This window comes from Misgurnus anguillicaudatus, chromosome 21, assembly GCF_027580225.2.
Source record: "Misgurnus anguillicaudatus chromosome 21, ASM2758022v2, whole genome shotgun sequence".
Classification (NCBI taxonomy): Eukaryota; Metazoa; Chordata; class Actinopteri; order Cypriniformes; family Cobitidae; genus Misgurnus; species Misgurnus anguillicaudatus.
The window spans coordinates 14,056,989-14,066,035 of NC_073357.2; the positions used below are offsets into that span (position 1 = coordinate 14,056,989).

Genomic DNA, 9,047 nt, shown 5'->3' on the forward strand with positions numbered 1-9,047 from the left:
TTTTTTGAAACGTTATTTTAAGGTAAAAACTCTTTGGTGTTGCTTTAAGTAAAAGTAAAAGTACAGATTTTAAAAACTACTTAAAAAAGTAAAAGTACAAAAAAACTACTCAATTACAGTAACGTGAGTAAATGTAATTCGTTACTTTCCACCTCTGTGTGTCTGTGCGTGTGAATGTTTGTGTGTATGTGTGATGTTGCTTCACACATAAACAGTCACTGGTTTTCTGAAATATATAGTACTTAGAAAAGCTTGCTTCCTGCTCTGCTACTGTTCGGACGCTCTTGCTTACTGCTCTGCGCTTTTGCTCATGTGCTTCTGGAAGAAGTTTGTGCAACCATCTGGTTGCATTGCTTTATCAGACAGCACATTTTAGTACGCTAGGCATCAAGACAGTTCCAGCTGCCATTGCGTGCACAAGCAAGGAGCAGTCCTGGCACAGGCCCCGCACACAGGTAAAATATAATAAAATAAGACAACAACTCATCTTTCAAAAACATTTAATAAATCATCACTTAATCATAAAGCTGTACTAAATAGTAAATCAGGAGTAATAAAAAAAAATTATAGTGCCTAATGTGCAAATAAGGTTACAATCTTCTTATGAAATTGTATATGTAATGTTTGTCAGGGCATAACTCCTGAACCAGTGGATGAGCTTGTGGTGCGCAAGCCAAAAGCCTCTGGCAGTGGCAGGAGCAGTGTCCTGTCAACACTGTATAGGGCATTTGGAGGTAATCTCCAAACACTAAAAAAAGGTCTTTAAATAAGGTGACACTTAACACGCTGATACATGAACATTGTGTTTTAGGACCTTTGCCTGACAATGATGTCCTTGCTGGAACAGCATCCCTCATTTCTCTTCGGCCACAACCACTGATAGCCAAGATTGTTGATGGGATGTCTGCTGTAACAATGGTGTCATCAAAATTTGGAGAGGTCCCCAAAGGTTCACTGCTTTCTTACCAGTGTCCTGCTGTGCTGCCAAAAGATGTGGTTACTCAACCAAATGCTCCACAGTTCCCCCCATTACCTGTCCCACAATACACAATTCCTCAATACAATTTTGTTCCCGGCAGCTGGGCTGAACTCCTACATATGGAGAGTTTGGAGGTGACACCTGAAATGGCAAGGATCATTGAAGAGGGAACACGAGACCAGTCCAAAAGCCCCCTGTGGGTAAGCATGTGCCGTCTGCGGCTTATAGCAAGCAAGTTTCATGAAGCATCTCATGTGAGATCGGAAGCCACTGCGAAGACACTTGCTGGACGAATCATTAAAGGTGCCCCCCAGACCAAGGCAATGCGAAGAGGACTGGAACTTGAGCCAGAGGTTCTTCATCGCTATGCTGCCACCTTTGATGTCAACGTTTTTCCATGTGGTCTCGTCATCCACCCCCATGCTCCGCATCTTGGTGCCAGTCCAGATGGCAAAGTGGTGGACCCCAATGAAGAACCTCCCTATGGCTTGGTAGAAGTTAAATGCCCTAATCTGGAACACATTGGAGAAGCATCACACATTGAGTTTGTTGGGGGCCAACCAAAACTAAAGAGAAAACACACCTACCACTGGCAAGTTCAGGGTCAGCTGATGGTCACTGGCTTAGCTTGGTGTGATGTGGTTAGACACACTAGGGGTGACTTTACAGTAGAAAGAGTATGGAGAGATGATGTGCTGATCCAATAAATCAAGGCTAAAGCTGATGAATTCTACTTTGAAACATACATTCATGCTTTGCTAGGGAGAAAATAGGCATGAAAAGGTGAATTATTAATATAGTTAAATGGTTATATCTGGTTATGTTAGGAAGTAAAATCAGTTGATTGGTCACGGTTCATTTCATTGTTTATGGTAGTAGCCAAGGATTTTTAATATAATTTGTTAATATTCAATTTAGATAAAAAATTGTTAGGTGTTATTAAAATCTTTATTTTTTACACTAAGCAATGTCATAGAACACAGTTAGTTTACATGTTAAAACTGAGCATTAATACTGATTAAAACAACAACAAAAAACAATCAAAAGTTAATGACATTGACCCTGTCTGAAAGGGCAACACATACAAGCTTACCAGAAAATAAGTAGGCTGGCTCAGTACAAGGTCTTCTCTGGTTCTGTTTAAGTAAATGAAGAGATTATGTGTGTTATAAAATGTCTGTAGGTGCATTACATTAATGCAAAGTTCTGTGTGACCACAAGTAATAAGAATATTGACCTAAATGCAATATCTTACTGGCTGTTGATGAGATGGTGACTGATGTTTCTGGCTGTTGATGAGGTGGTGAGCCAATGTTACTGGCTGTTGATGAGATGTGTTCTGTTGTTACTGGTTTACTTGTTAAAATAGGAAAAACGATATATTAATTAAAACGGCAACAACAAAAAACGAGGTTTTCGTTTTTCCAATATTAAATCCAGCAAAAGTTAATATTGACCCTGTCTAAATAGGGTAACAAAAACAAACTTACCAGAAAATGCACCACAGTGTCACAAAGAAAGCTAGCTCACGACAAGGTCTTCTCTGGTTCTGTTAAAATAAATGAAAAAATGTGTGTAGGTGATACATTAATGCTGAATTCTATGTGACCACAATTAATAAGAATATTGACCAAAATACAAAATAAAGAGAAGATGGAAAATTATCACTATTACTTACATAGCAAGGTTGACTGAAGAGTCTTGCGGTAATAAAAAAAACTTCAATGTTAAAAAGATTCAATGTTACTGGCTGATAATGAGGTGGTGGCCGATGTTAATGGCAGGTGAGCAGGAGGAGGTGGGCCAATGTTACTGGCTGTTGGTGAGGAGGTGATGTGAATGACAGGTAAGTAGGTGTTCACTCTGTCCAGTATTGTATCTCACCTTCCAGATCTAAAGGACCCTGGTAATTTGCCATCATGCAACAGCAAGACCACATCTGATTAACAGTGCCTGCTAAAGTGAGGGGAATTGGAGAATCCCAAATGTGGTACTCTTTTACTCGTCTAATTGCACGTTCAACAAGGATGCGAAGTCTGGCAATGGCCTGGGTTCTCTCAGTTTCCTCTCTGCTAAACTGGTCTCTGTGCTTGAAAGGGGGATGATTAATTTTGCCTTAACATCCTCCAGAAACTTTCCAATGAGGAAGCCCTTATCTGCCATAACCTCGTCACCTGGCTCCAGTAAGTTCAAAATCCCTGACTGCCTTGTCAACTCCTTGTCAGAGATAGAGCCAGTAAATAACTTGGATGCAAATGTGATTGCACCACAGGGTGCCACTCCAATTAAAGCTTTGAAGGTGATATAGCTCTTGTAGGTTGAAAAGGTTTCAGAGTGGAGGGTAATTGCCTCTGGGCTCTTACATCTGAACTCTGTGCAGTCAATAATGACCCTCACATTTGGGCAGTACTGCTGGAATTTTACAGGCATTGTTCGCCTCACCTGGTCCCGGGTCATCCAGATTGAAACCGAACCCAACACAAGGTACAGGTAGTTTGACCATGTGATGGTAATGCGACTCACTGTAGAAGTGCTAACTTGAAAAATCTCGGCCAAAACTCTCTCTCTAAGGCCGACAGCAACACGCAAACAAAACATGAAAAACTCATCAATGAGCTGCATCTTGCGCTGAGGGCTTGCCTTCACAACCTCTTTCTGTACCGTTGAAATTCCAATCCGCTTGGCTTTGGACCAGTATACAATCCTGGATGCAGAGGGCTCAATCTCCAGAAAACAAAAAATATGTTTTTGTTTGGGAATCTTGTAAAGTGTCTGAAGTCTTCATCAGACACACACCATTTCTCCAGCAAAGCTCGAGAGATGGTAAGGCTTGACACCAGTTCCTCCAGCTCCTTTATTTTTTCCAGCGCCTCATCAAGAGCACCTAATTTAAGAGAAACAAAAAACTTTATTTAAAAAAGGGTAAGTTACTATTACCGGTTTATGCAGTTATATAATAGTTAAAATATAACTACAAGTTCTTTATTCACCCCAATATTCTCACACACCATAATTAAAAATGTAAATTTGCTGTATTTTATGGAAGTTGATTATTATATTGTCACCATTGTTGTACATTTATTAATAACTTCAATGGTCTTTGCTAATTTCTGTACCCTTTCATGTAACGTTAAGCGACAAGATGGTAAACACGCAGCAGTAAGTGACCATTGACTTCCATAGTAGGAACAAAAAATATGATGGAATTTAATGGGTACCGTCAACTGTGTGATTACCATCATTTATCAAAATATTTTCATAGTTATTTATCACAATACTTCCATAGTATTATTTCCTACAATGGAAGTCAATGGACACTATCTGCTGTGTGTTTACCATAATTTCTCAAAATATCTTCTTTTGTGTTCATCAGAAAAAAGAAATTCATACAGGAGAACAACATGAGGATGAGCAAATTAAAGAATTTTCAATTTAAGGTGAACTATCCCTTTAACGGTCATAAATCTGCAGGTGAAAAAGTATTACAGGAAATACTATAGTTTTTTAAACCATACTATAGTAAATTGTAGTATACTGTATATTATAGTATTTACAACACTTTGTTAATGATTGCTACAGCATACTCTGTATTAACTTGTGTACTGATAAACTGTAATAAATACTCTAGGATACTTTAGTTTATACCCTATAGTATAATATACTCTGTAGTTGTAGACAATGTAGTACAGTATTGGATGAAGTATTTAGTTTATATTACTATAGTTGTTATGTTATCACAGCAACTATTAAATTACCACAACAAATTAATTCAAGTACATTACTATAGTATGGGTCAAAAACACTATCGTATTTACTATAAATTACTATAGTATTTATTCACCTGAGTCCCCGTGAATAATTTAATACCACATTCACCTTGCTGACATGCTCCACTGTTTGCATAACTGCGATCGTAATTGTACACATGTAACCGAGATTATACAATTTTATTTTATATACTATCTAATTGGCAAGTAACTACGATTTTATTTGAGTTATTTAGCTAACAGCATGATAAGTTAGCTAAATTACTCACCCGGGGGAGCACAGATATCGTAGTCGTGCACCAGCAGCGCAGTATCAACTCTTCATTTCAACATCTGCTTCCTCCTGCTCACTACAAACACCTCTTTTTGCCGTCCATGTCTGGCGTGATTTAACATCTCCCCAGTTGTTCCAAGAAAACCTGGAAGGCACAGCCTGTGGAGTAAGGTATTTACGACCAGACTCGGAGTGGACGCGGACTTCATTCTCCATGAAGTGCATAACACACACAAAACTGCTGCCCCTCCTCACTGTAAATGATGCTCCCTCATCTCTTCGAATTGCCCAAATCCAACGCTTTTTAGCAATTTCATCGCTCGGAAAGCTGTGAAAGGACAAGTAGGTTTTTTTTTTTTTTAGAATTTAAGCACAAAGGCATAAACTGAACAAGCATAAACTGAACAAGACTGACTACTTTTAGTCTCCGCCATTGTTTTGGAAAGGCTTTCACCGGAATAGCTTTCACCGGAAATGCGTTTTACCTACATCCGGTCTCGGCCGCCATATTGTGAAATAGGCCTATTCAAATCCAGACTCAAAACACATCTGTTTAGCTATGCATTTACTGAATGAGCACTATGCTGCGTCCAAACTGATTGCACTATATTATATATGCCCTATTTTAATTATTTTCTATTTCTCTTGTTTTTATTCTTATTTTTAAATGTTTTATACTTCTATTCCTGTTTTATTCTTTTTAACACATTTAAACAGTTTTTATTAAAATCACATTCATTTTCTTTTAATTGATATTTTAAATTCATGTATCTTTGATTTTTGTTTTCCCATTTCTATGTAAAGCACTTTGAATGACCTCTGTGTATGAAATGTGCTATACAAATAAACTTGCCTTGCCTACTAATGCCTCACGGATATGATCAGCAGTATAGATGACCTGGTCAAGCTGCAGTGTAACAACGGTGCCTTCACCTGAACCGGTATCTTCATACTCTTGCTCTGTCCCTGTCAACACACCCATGTGGGGCCCATATGGGATGGATATGGGCTAGTGAGTGGGCCCCATGTGGGCTGCCCAGATGGGGTCCAGTTAGTTTTGTCCGGGGGTTCCATGGTGGCCCCATGTGGGCAAGCCCAGATGGGCTAAAGGTGGGCTTTACATGGGCCCTAGCTAAAACCCACATGGGCAACCCAGGTTTCTCCCATCTGGGGCCCTCATGGGCTGATTATAGGGCCCCTGCTATTCTACCCATATGGGTAATAACCATTATGTGCTAAAAAAATTTGGGGGCTTATTTTACAGTCAGCCCATACTTTAACAATTGTAAGATGTTAATATAGTCTAGTGGACCCACCACATAATTAGGCTTTTAATTCAGTACAGCCATAACAATTTATGTAAAAATACTTAACAGATGTTTACTTTAGCTCAATATTACCAATGGTATATATTAGGGCTGAAACGATTCATCGAGTTACTCGATTTACTCGATTCCAAAAATTCCTCGAGGCAAAAATTCTGCCTCGAAGCCTCGTTAAATTCCTATGACGCGCACTACACGCGCCGAGATCTTATTCACACAGACCGTTGTTCAATGTTCAGGAAGCACATCATAGCGTGTGGAACATTTTGAATTTAGTTGGCGCGATGGCGGAGCGAATATGTCCATAAACGGCAGACAGAGAATGTCTAAAGTTTGGGCTCATTACATTCAGCATCTGAACCGAAAACATCCACTGCTGTTTCACCAAGCGTCGATGAAACAAGGTAACGTAGCTTCCGCTGATTTTAATCCCATACTGTATTTGTAGCGATGTCGTTATGCGGTTTGAGTAGATATGTTTAGCTTTGATGTTTTTAAGTAGTAAACGTATTCACGTTCAATTGCAGGAGAGTATAGCTTAAAAAAGAACCCCTTCACACACACGCATGGATTTTACAGGTGTGTTTACCAAAAAACGGCACCACAGTGCAATCATATATGGGCAACTTGTAATCTGATATATTTTGTTCAATAATAATAATGTCTGTCTTATTGGAGTTTAGCATAAGGAAGTTATTCTCTCTCACGCGAGTCAGACCGATCGTGCAATGCATCACATATGCTTAAACTTTTATGTAGCCACGCAACAATAATTTCAGCATGCATTCACTGTATAGAACGGGACGTGATGATGTGATTTTTCGAACGGATTCTTAACCTAAAATTCACCGCAATGCAAGTGATGCAAACCAAATGCAGCGTTCTATTGAAAATGAATGTATTTCTGCAATACCAAAATGCAATGAAGCAACTGAACGTCTGACTGGGATGTCACTCTTCCTCACGCACAGCACGTGTGCACACACAGGTTGTTACCATAGCAAATAGGCTCACCCCAGAAATGATATATTATATGTTAGTAGCCTAATGGTAAATGCTGCTGGTGTAGAAATGTACATAAACCAGATATTTACTTTGATATCAGGGCTAGATTACAGCAGTGATTCCCAACCGGGGGTACGCGTACCCCAGGGGGTACGTGAAGAGTTTCCAGGGGGTACGCGAAAAGATTTACATTTTGATCTCATTTACTTTTAATAAAAATGTATTTTGTTTGTCCAGTCGTTGACCTACGATTGATTTTTGTGAGGAAAGCATTGTAAAAAGGACAACTTTGTAATTTTAATCTTATCATTAATATAATTAGCCGTCAAGAGTAAATGCGCTGCATGATCCAAAACGCAATAGCGATGTCCAACGCAAGAACGATCTGACTATTTTTAATGAACCTGAATAGTTTCCAAAGACACAAAGTTTATTAACTATAATTAATGTTTAAATAATGTTATAATATTCATACCCGCTGCCGTTGCATTTTCAAATTATGCAAAAAAAACTTTTGCATTGTTTTTGGCTAACATATTTTGTCCCGTATGATGTCTTTTGTATTTATAGAGAATGCCTTAACACATTTTGTTTCTCTTTATATTTGAACAGATAATTTAACTTATTTGCACACTTTAATTATCAGTAACTTAAATTGAGATTTTAGTAAATTTAGGGCATTTACTAAAAAGGACGTGAGAGCTCAATTCCAAATAAGCACCGGAGTTGAAAATTTGCGTGTGATTTACTACAAAGGCGCAACTAAAATACACAGGCACAATAATGACATAAGCACATTTCTCTAATGACCACTGCAATCTACTAAGAGCAGCGCAAATTAGTACAGGGTCGCAAATAAGAGACCTCGGCAGGCCATCGCAATGAAAATGCGGACTGCGGAGTGTGAAATTCCAGCTAAGTAAAAGTACACTATGAACCGGAGGATGAAAGATGAAGGGTAAATGTTTTGAAATACCTGATTTTACTTCTCCTCGTGACTTCTCCTCCTCTTTTCTCCAGCAAATTAAACATAGCATGGCTTGGCAAACTATACATTTATTTTAAAGTATGTTCCTCTGGCAAAATGTAATACTCTCCTCGCATTAATGTTAATGTAGGAAAAGTTCCACAAATGCATATGCAATAAGGTCGCAAAAATAGCACCTTTTCAGAGCTAAATATCTATTGCGTGTCTTTAGTAAGTTCAGTCGTTATTTAACGGCAAAATGATGGTTTGCGCAAGCTGGTAGTAAATCTGGCCCTTAAAGGGGTCATATGATGAATTTTTTTAATTTGTAAAATAAGTCTTTGGCGTCCATATGTGAAGTTTTATCTCAAAACACCCTACAGATAATTAATTATAGCATGTCAAAATTGCCATTTTGTAGGCCTGAGCAAAATGTGCAGTTTTTGGGTGTGTCTTTTAAAATGCAAATGAGCTGATAAAATGCAAACACTGATCGCAATGGTAGTGGTTTGTTGAAATAAACATGCTTCATCAGTCAATGCTTTTTACTTTAATGTTTAAAATTAATTAATTAATTAAAATTACTAATTTGTCTTTAAAACACAACTTTGGTTTAGTTTCGATGAAGGGGTACTTGAGCCATACTGATAGGGCTGTGGGGGTACTTAGGGCTAAAAAGGTTGGGAACCACTGGATTACAGCATGAAACCTGTTGTGCATATTAATAAAT

At 38.4% G+C, this 9,047-nt stretch overlaps 1 long non-coding RNA gene across 2 annotated transcripts; it reads right to left on the minus strand.

The window, feature by feature from the left end:
- Positions 1–430: 430 nt before the first annotated feature.
- LOC129436359 (uncharacterized) lies at positions 431–2,314 on the minus strand. 2 transcript variants are annotated; one of them, XR_012360312.1, is made up of 4 exons: positions 2,235–2,314; positions 2,073–2,115; positions 1,567–1,737; positions 431–1,486 (listed from the first exon to the last, which is right to left on the minus strand). It is a non-coding gene; the product is annotated as an uncharacterized lncRNA (long non-coding RNA). The 2 variants fall into 2 exon arrangements; XR_012360311.1 differs by having other exon boundaries at positions 431–1,737.
- Positions 2,315–9,047: the final 6,733 nt, after the last annotated feature.